Consider the following 9,453-nt stretch of genomic DNA (forward strand, 5'->3'; position numbering starts at 1 on the left):
AGACGGTTAGTATAAGTATGTATATAAAGATAACTGAAAAAAAATAGATGCAAATACAAGACAATCAAATGTAATAAACGAAACTATAATATAGAGTATAAAACTGAATAATATGACAGTAAAGAAAACAAAAATTTCCAAAACAATATATATGTGTGTATACATATACATTATATCAAAGTAAACTTACGCCCCTTTTTGGTCTGCGGTAATATTATGTGATTACAAATGTTAAAACCCGGAGTTTGATTCCATATATTGGTGAAAGCACAAATAGCCCAATGTGTAGCTAAACACGAAGCTCTTTCAGAAAAAAAGCAGTTCCTTCCTGTCAGTCAATCAATGGAGAACTGAACTAGAAAAATGTGCTCAGATACCGAATGTTAACTCGCTTTCTTTATCCAGTGTTTCTCATCGCCTTCTGACTTATGTTTCCTCGCAAAATTGGTCGATTGTTATTTTCAGTCAATCTTATAATTGGCCAGCCAAGCATATTATGAACAAATAAACAAACTTAAAATACAAAATTATAAAATACCGAGATGAATATAGTATCAATATAAGAAAATGTAGGCCTGTTTGTCATATATATAGTTGCCCACATTTTCGGCAGATTACACAGTAAACAAGACAATGGGTTCCTCAAGTAAACATTAATGTGTGTGTATGTTGCTTCGAGGGTTTTGATGGGTGGAGCATTATTGGTGTAGTAGCACGTGATACATCTATTCCTATTGCAAAGTTATGGTATTTTAAAGTAAAAATTGCTGTTTTCCCAAAACATGTCAGATAGATGGATCCGTCAATAACTATAGATACTTTCAGGAAACAAGGAGAGTGATTCTGATCTGATAACTTAACTGAGTCTCCCTAGCGTGTGTAAAATAAGGAGACTGGACAAAGTTGGTAAAAATGAAAATAACCTTTATTATTGAACAAATAAAAGAAAACACAGCATACATACTTTCAAACACGAAAAGACATTCATTTATACTAGGCTGTGCTACAGTCACACAACTTTCTCTTTCTTGTGATAAACTTCCATTAAACTAAACAAAATTATCTTAACAGTAAGTCTTTACTCTAGAACCGCCCAGTAGAACTGAACTACGAAATAGTGCCAGAATTCAACAGAAAACTCACTTTCTTTAACCAGTCGACAGCAGCACTTCGTGACCTTTGTTCTCTCATTGCATTGGTTGACTGTTACATTTAGTCAATGTCATACTTGTCCCTAACAAATAAAGTTACAGTGCCAATCTTTTTAACCAAGATGCTGTATGTTACTGCTATGCCCTTGTTGCCAGAAAGAGAGCAAAGAAATAAGGCAACTAGAACAACGTAATATTAAAGACTTTCTGGACCACATATTGTCAAATTACAGCAAGAAAACTAAATATTCGATTATATAAAAAAGTTATATCACGAAAATAGGTAGGAAATACATGATATGACTAGGTGTCACACATGGTGGTGTGAAAGTTCAATTAGTTTTACTGAACTTGCTGCATCTCAACAGATTTGTTTGTGTCAAATCTGTAAGATATAAACAGTTTTTCTGCAAAAATGGTACTTGTGTTAGGACTGTTAGTTCACCGACTACCTTGTATACATTACAAACACACTGATTCATACTCTTGTTTAAGTTTTCACTTCTCCCATTTTTACAGTATTGTAATATTTTTAGGTGAAACCTAATTTTCCTTGAAGCTGTGTCAAAGGATAGCATATGTAATTGATAACCCTTAGTTAATATGTAAGAAGCTCAACATTTCTGTACATTTAGACTGTTCAGTTTAGGTCCAGAAAGTAACTCAAGTAAATAACATCTAAGTTCTCCTTATTCTAGCTGTGGACAGAACTTGGTTTACTAATTGACCATGTTCTCTTGTTCATGGTGTACCAAGGTAGAAAACTGTTTTTGTTGTTTTTCTGTTGGCAAATCTGGTAGTAACCAAGGGCTACCCTACCATTGCACTTGAATACGCAGATTTCCAGAGGGTCTGCCTAACAAGAGGTCCAACAAATATTATGTCGTAGATTATGGGTTTGTTACTTTCTGATCTCCAACATAAAGAAACAAAGGCAAATGTTTATAGTGGATGTGTGGAACTAGGATGAGAGAGACTGTGAACACAAACTTTTATTGCTTCTCTCTCCCCAGTTCATTGTGAGCACCCTCTCCCCTGTAAGCTAAAAGCGAACATATACTTAAAATACAAAATAACAATAATCCCAATATGATAATATAAGTTAAACTTTTACAGAGAAACAAAATCTAAATAAAAGCTTACAATATCTCCATACCTCAAGGTTACAAGCTCACAAAATCCTTAAGAATATCTTTATTTTAAAAAATCTGCCTAATGGGGTAGACTCTGACCTTTAAATAACAAAATACAATAATATACATAAAGCCAGATTGCTCATAGCACCTCGTACACGTGATTTAGAACCATACATGTTCAAGCACAAGAGCTAAGATGTGCTAAGCCATTAGACCAGCGTTTCCCAATTTTTTTTTCTTTTTTTTTTTTTTGCCAAGGAACGCTTTACTGCTGAGAAGAAGCTTACAGAACACTAGACACATGAAATATTGGTGTAGAGGATATATTGCGCGCGCAGCGCCCTCTAGATGTGTATATTATTCATTTATTTATTTAATCAAATTACATAGTAATAAATTTTTACAAATTTTATGCTTATAATATATTGTAGGTACAAACTTCTCCACTAAGATATTATGTAGTTTAGATATGGCATCTTTTATAATTCTACTTCAATGCGAAATCGATATTATCTAATTCTAATACATAGGAAAAATTTCATCATAAGTTATGATCGTACAAAAAGAGTAAATATTTTATTAAAATTTAAAATCATGATTTTCTCACGGAGCACCTATGAATATCTGACGGAACACCAGTGTTTGAGAAACGCTGCATTAGACGATTCGCCAACAGAAAGACAACCACCTATTTCAGGAAATCACAAATGAAGTCACAATACTTTTCTTGTAAGAGAACATGCTTTATGGCTAGATAGTGGATCTAATTCCAGACACTGCTAGAGTTAGGGAAATTAAATATTAATTAAGGGAGTAGCAAACACATGGCACTGCCCTGTACTAGACCTCCTCCGTGATTTCCAGGCCAAAATTAAACTTTAATCGTGCATTACCCAAGAAATTCAAATCATTCATCCTTGCCATAGTAAACCACACACCCATAAAACTTACAAGTATATACAAAAATAAAACAACAACAACAAGTTTAAAAAATGATAAATCAAAATTTTTAAAAAAGCATCACCTACCCTCTTTAAAAGAGGGTAACTAACACAATATGCTATGACAACTAATGGAGCAAAAACAAAACATTATTTAACATAGATGCATATCCCCTTTAGGAGGGGAGCGCTAACCATAGTGTCAGCACTCCAAATAAAAATAATCTTTAACAAAGGAATGCATACTAATACATAAAATACAATCCTTTGAAAATTAAAATGTATGTTTGTTTTCGTACAAAGCTACACAATAGGTTATCTGCATTCTGCCCACCAAAGGGAATTAAACCAGGATGTTAGTGTTGTAAGGACATAAACTTAATGCTAACCCACCAATAGACTCTAATAATAACACACATCAAAATGAGGCAACACAAGAGTAAGTTTTTTACTTTACAATATACAAAAAACAATGACCTTTCACAGCAGCAAATACAGGGGTGGGTTTCCGGGGATTCGAACATCGCCCTTTTCGATGCGAAGTGCTCTCAATATGCAACATATTTTTCATCGTCTTTGGATTTTCTAAAATCTGAGAAATTATTCATTATTAAAAACAACTCGTTATATAAATTTCATGATGTCATTTTCCCTTTGTGAGAAAATCTTACACTTAAAGTAAAGTCAAAATGACTATATAGGTACTGTGAGCTATGATCCCCATTTCCTAAAGGTGTCATGAAAATCATTCACGATCGTCATGCGCTCATCTCATTTCATAGGGATTTAAATCTTTGGAGATCTGGGAGGGTCAGATTCTAATTCGACCTCTTCCTCCCTCCTGAACTATTGTTAATTGTTGATTTTTTGTTTGGATATTAGGTGAACTGGTTGGATTTCTTTTGGTTTCTTGTTGCTACTTTCCTTTTCAGGGCCATGTCCGCTTATTTTGTCTGATTATGATATTAGCACTCAAACTCAAGAAACACATAAACAAGTGAAGAACACACAACCCACAAGTATCCCAACATAACAACACGAAACAGTAAATCAAATAACAGAAACAACCAAAAACGTCTTTTATGGATATATAAGACAACACCGAAACCCTTGAAATCAAGAAGACTGTATTACAATAATCATAAAAATCGCTGTTCAACACTTTACTCCCATACTTTCTCATATAATACAATTAATTGTAAATTCACAAACACAAATCTCTCAGAACACAACTACACAGCTAAAATAATCACACGAATGTTTACATGCTGCCTGTATATATGTGTGTATGATGTAGACTGTTTGTTTGTGTTTTTGGTTTCTTGAGGTTTTGGTCATCATGCGCTCTCATTTCTATGACCACATTTTTAAATTGGCGGAAACCGTAAACTGTTACAATGTTGAATGCACTTGTGAACGGACTCGGGGTCGTCAACTATCCATTTGAATGGACAGATTTCCCAAACTGTCCATTTTGAAAAATGCCTGGCCATAATATTTTTCGTATTTACAAGTGTATATACTTAAATGCTAAACTTCACTTTCGGTATATCGCATGACACCTCTCCAGTCCAAACTGCTTATTTCAACATTTTCTGCTACCCTCTAAAGAATTGTAACTTGCTGTAGAATTTTACACATACATTATACATATCCTCGAGATAAACTATCAAGTTCAAGCAAGGATTTGCCACCCATAAAGCTTTATCAGCATTAACTGGTTAAATGCCATGCTTTCCACTGAGCATCCTGCTTTCCAAACTTGTCACAAATTCTCTCTGACGCGTGCTGTTGTATCATTTGTAACCAATAAAAAAGCGAAGATTTCACTGAACTGACAGCTTTTGGGTTTAAAGGTCTGGGACAGTGGAATAATAATTTGGACATTTGATCAACATTATTAGGGCTCTGCTTGACCAGGTATGGAAATAATTTTAAGTCATTTCTATGTTAGTCAGAAATCTAGATAAACTATATAAGTTATAGGACATTCTATTTTATGTGTGTGGAAATATTTCGTATTCTAAAATGATTACTTGGGTAACAAAATTTCCGAGGCCATATTATAATAAATAAATGTAATTTTCTGTTATAATCTGCAGCCGTTCTAGAAAGATAAAGGGTAGTTTAGATTTATTTCATATTTTTTGTGGTAGCTACAATGATGGTAAAAATGACTAAACCTGTACACATAGATTTAATAAAACACACGTAACATACTTTGTCTTTACAGTAATTTTACCAAAAATATTGAAACGAAATGAGTTTGAAGATGCTTGACTCAATTGTTCGTATCAAGTTTACTTGTACAAATTAATAATAAAGTAGTTTAATTACATTTCGAATACAATTCCATAAAGGGTCGTGACTTACTCGTTGCCAGATTTTAACTGCTGATGTGGCAGTTAAATCCAGCCATCCAGTAGGTCATATTCGGTATCTTGGCCGACAATTGAAGCTTTCCTGCACCTCTTCGTGTTATTCCTATTTTTGAAGCCAGATTAGTGCTCTAATCTTCCCCCTTTTTAACTGAGCTGAGATGGTCTGAAATAGAGACTTCATTTTTCTATGATTCATTGTCCCCATACTCTGACATGGTTAAACCAGAGCATCAGAGGTACATTTTTAACATATGATTGTAGCTTATTCACATGCTGAATGTGCGTAGGCATGATCTGTGAACACTAAATCTCATATATCAATGAAACAACCTCTTGGATCATTCGAGGTGGACCTGTCCAACAAGAGGCAAGCTGCTTCTGTGCTTCTGGAATATACCACTTCTATACCCAATGGCCATGTTGGAAAGTTTTTCCTTGATTGTTTTATTGTAGCATCTCTTCTGCTGTATGACAGTCTTTCATAGCTCCTGGCGTGGAAACTCATGTGCATCTGCCAGTGCTATTCTTAGCTACTCCACAGAGACTTGTAGGCAATGCGATACCTCTGCACAAGGAGGTGGACCATATATCATATCTACAAGGAGTGTCATTTCCCAGCCAAACATTAGCGTGTTGGTTGAGCATCTAGTTAATCTTTCTTGAGTGTGTTGTGTGCTATCATAATGTACAGCAAGTGATGTATACCAGCTGGTTCAACCAGAATTGACAATTTTGCAAACATGTACTTAATAGTCTGTATTACACACTTTGCCCAACCCTTGGACTGTGGGTAATAATGTGAAGTGTACATATTCTCTACCCCAACACTCTGACTAGCTCAGCGAATAGCTAACTAGCACTACATAACAATGAGTACCCACACTGATTTTGGGTCTTTCAGTTGATTTTCCTGGAACTCTTGCCTGAAGTGTGAGTTTTTGAATCCAGTTGTCAGTGGAATCGCTTACAGTACACGTATGTGTCCTAAGCTGAAATTATGTTTACTTCACAATAATGTCCAAGCTCAGGACAATCAAGAAATGGACTGGGTCTCACTGCTGCCTTTTCGTGCTGCACTCCTGAAGGATGCCTGTATGAACATGTCGTACCACTGCAGCATTGTTATCCACTTTGTGACCACTTATTCCAGATTTCTAAGGTTCATGAGCCACATCAGCGATGCATTATCCACCTTGAGGGTAATCTTTCTACTATACAAGTAACACCAGTAATGCTTACAAAGCAGTTCTTTTTATGTCATGCAGTATTAACATTCAGGAGCCGTGCGAATTTGACTCATGTGTGCAATCACCCATTCAGCTACACCCTGTGGCCGTGACAGTAATACCCTGATTCACTATCACTGTCATTTATGTTCAACGGGAACTCGCAGTCCTGATGTGGACATGCTTGTTTGGGAACTTCCACTAAAATGCACTTCAAGGAGAGAAATGTATGCTTGCTCCTAAGTCTATCTGAAATGCCTTATGGCTTTAGTGAGAGGAGACATAGGTATAAATGTCTTCGAGAAATTGGCCACAAAAACCTCGATAATATGATATAAACCTAATGAAACTTCACAGTTATTGTTTCATCACAAGTTGGTATAGTTTCAAATCATTCAGTATCTGCAGGATCAGTCAAGATGCCATCTTTGCTTACAATACGATAGAAATATTTATTTGCATGCGCATGAACAAACATTTCATGAGCTCTAACTTTAATCCTAGCATTCTCACCCATTTCAGAACCATAGACATGTTTGCAAGAGCAGATTCGAACATTTGGCCATATAAAAAGACATCATCTACATAAATCAGAAAGTGTTCCCATTCCAACACCATCAGCTTCTCAAAATGTCACTGGAACATAGCACAGGTAAAATAACATGACTCAAAACTAAAAAAACATATCAAGTGTTAAAAGCAGTTTGACCCTGCTCATGTCATCTAGTTCGATTTACCAGTATTGTGAGTACATTCGGCATCTGTCCATTGTTCAAGAAATTAGAAGGAATAGTAGCAAGTGACTCACATATCTAATCCTTAACCTCTTCCAAAACCCTTGGGTAAATATTATCTAGCCCAGAAACTTTCTCGTTCTTTAAACTTCCCAATGTTTACTAAAAAGCTCAGAATTAATATGATAATGTTGTTCAGTTTTGTTTCCATCTAAAAAATGTTCAGGATGAGGAAATTGTTTAAATTTCATTTGTAAAAACTGAAGAAGTACAATTTAATACCCTAGCCATCCCTTAATCATCATATATTAGTTTTCCTATATCTTCTGACAAAGTCCTTTCTCCCCTCTTAACTTTTTGCTTACCCTTAGTGTATCTTTCCCTCCTCTAGTTCATCATCTGCACAACCTAAAGACTGAAAATATTTTAAAGAGATAGAAGTCATGGAGGAGAAATAAGTTATAGAGCTAAGTAGTAATAGACATTGTTCATTACCTATTGTACTTGTGAAGAAGAAAAAAGTTAGATCTACAATATTCTGAGTGGACTACCAGATGGTTAATGAAGTCGCAAAGAAGGATGCACACCCACTGTAAAGGATTGAATATTTTCATTGCCTTATCTGGATCAAAATGGTTTGCAACATTAGATCTTAAGTGTAGGTATTAGCAAGTGCAAGAAAAAAGAGACAGCCTTTACTGCAGGAAATGGGCTGTGTTTTTTGTGTGTCAAAATATTTCCATTTGAGCGTCTTTTGTAAAATTACTTAGATTTACAACTTACAACTTACAAAGTGTACAAGCCTGTAAAAATGTTAAGGGGGAAATAAACTAATTTGTTATAATTACGTGAACTGACATTGAATTATTTTCACTTACCAACGCAAGAACAATGTACACCACAGTACATTCTATTCTCTTTCTTTTTTACCAACTGAGAAAGCTTTGTTGAAGAAGGGGAACATTTTAGTATAGGATTAATTTTTAGTTACTCGGGAGAAGTTGAAGTTTTTTGAAGAAGTTTCTGAAAAACACTTGGATTTTCTCGTCAAATACGTTCATTTAGTCCTTTCCAGTGGAAAGACCTGAGGTTATTTTTAAACCTTTTCAAATCTGGATATGATACAGCCTCCTTCAGTGCATCTGACATATGGCCAGCCATACGCAACTCATTTAATTATTTTGTTTATAAAATAGTATTGTTACGACAGCAGAAGTCACGTGACGCTGGTAACACGTAATGAGTATCTCGAACGTTCCTGAAGGCTCGAGTGTTTGCTAGACGCCCTCTATTTTGTATATATATATATGACCGACGAGAAGTGACAGCATAAATAATTGAATTGCAGACAGGCAGAGACAAAGACAGACAATTGAGTCAAGCGCGGTAGTGACTGTAAGTAAAGTGCGTGAATCGTTGTGAATTATAGCGTGTGTTTAAGTTAAAGTGACTGTGGAAATTAAGTGTATTGCAAAGTTGGATTGAGAAAGAATAAACTAGTTTTATTTAAGAAAGGACTTGTATCGCTGAAGTTTTTTGGAAAGAATTTCTATGGAAAATTAACCAACGACTAGAGACATAACAGTATTTCTCAGTTCTCTGTTGTCATAAAATGTCCAGTAATATTAATGTAGCTTTCAGTAGGTCTCGAAATATATGCATCACTGGTAAGTACAATAAAAGAAGCACTCTTAAGTTCAGTGTCAAGCTTGTCCTTTACCTCTTTGTATATGTCTGAAATTACTACAGTGCTAAAGTGAGTCTTAGAAAGTATCTCGTAATTTGGTTTACTAAAACCTTAAGCACTACGTAAAATTGGTTTTAGTTATTACTTTAACCTATAAAAGTATTAGTCTAAATAACTCTTACTGTTGTCCTTTTCGT

Source organism: Limulus polyphemus, unplaced genomic scaffold, assembly GCF_000517525.1.
Source record: "Limulus polyphemus unplaced genomic scaffold, Limulus_polyphemus-2.1.2 Scaffold1571, whole genome shotgun sequence".
Classification (NCBI taxonomy): Eukaryota; Metazoa; Arthropoda; class Merostomata; order Xiphosura; family Limulidae; genus Limulus; species Limulus polyphemus.